At 42.9% G+C, this 936-nt stretch overlaps 1 non-coding gene across 1 annotated transcript; it reads right to left on the bottom strand.

Annotated features, from left to right (window-relative positions):
• Positions 1–517: 517 nt before the first annotated feature.
• On the bottom strand, positions 518–625 carry LOC133241886 (U6 spliceosomal RNA). Its single transcript, XR_009734697.1, has one exon. It is a non-coding gene; the product is annotated as a U6 spliceosomal RNA (small nuclear RNA).
• Positions 626–936: the final 311 nt, after the last annotated feature.

The raw sequence follows: 936 nt of genomic DNA, 5'->3' as shown, positions 1-936 counted from the left end.
AATGTCTATCACTGAAGATGAATCCAGTCTCTCCTACTCCCTCCCATCCCCTGCCCCCACCCTCACCCCCACCCCCGCACTGGCTACTGGAACAGTCTGGTTGAATCCTGACTCATTGGTAAGCACATGTAATATGTGAGTCCAGTTTCACATCCAGGTTTTTCTTTCCTCTGTTGTAAATAACAGTGGTTGAGTTCAAGGGATGAAGACTCATGCTATTCATGAGGAGGGAAAAGACTGTAAAAAAAAAAAAAAAATATTTGAAGTGCTTACATAATAATGAGCTCTTGTTCAACAACTCCAGAGCCCAGCCCTCAACAGGCAATATCTCCTTTTGTGAAAGTCACTCAGTCATGTCTGACTCTTTGTGACCCCATGCACTATACAGTCCATGGAATTCTCCGGAATACTGGAGAGGTTAGCCTTTCTGTTCTCCAGGGGATCTTCCCAACCCAGGGATTGAACCCATCTGAATTGCAGATGGATTATTTACCAGCTGAGGCTCCAGGGAAGCCTAAAAAATATGGAATGCTTCATGAATTTGTGTTCATCCTTGTGCAGGGGCCATGACAAACTTCTCTGTATCATTACAATTTCAGTATATGTGCTGCCAAAGTGAGAGCAAATATCTCGTTGGATCCTACTAAAAATCCCGTAAACTGTACGCTCATCATTATATTCACTGTGGGGGAACCAAAGATCTGCCTAAGGTCCTCTAAGCCCTATATCCCCTTCCATCAGATCAGAAACAATTGCAGCTTCTGAGTCCTTAGCAAGGAAACTTTTTATTTGTCTCCATTAGTTTAGACACACTGTGAGGGTTAAATTTATGTGTCAACTTCACTGTCTCTTGAGATGCCCAGATCAGGTCAAAGATTAACACTAGGAGAATCTGCAAGGGAACTCCTGGGAGAGATTAGCATTGAAATTAGTAAT

This window comes from Bos javanicus, chromosome 29 (assembly GCF_032452875.1).
Source record: "Bos javanicus breed banteng chromosome 29, ARS-OSU_banteng_1.0, whole genome shotgun sequence".
Classification (NCBI taxonomy): domain Eukaryota; kingdom Metazoa; phylum Chordata; class Mammalia; order Artiodactyla; family Bovidae; genus Bos; species Bos javanicus.
The sequence above is the reverse complement of the archived record's forward strand: the minus strand, read 5'-3'. Positions and strand labels throughout refer to the sequence as shown.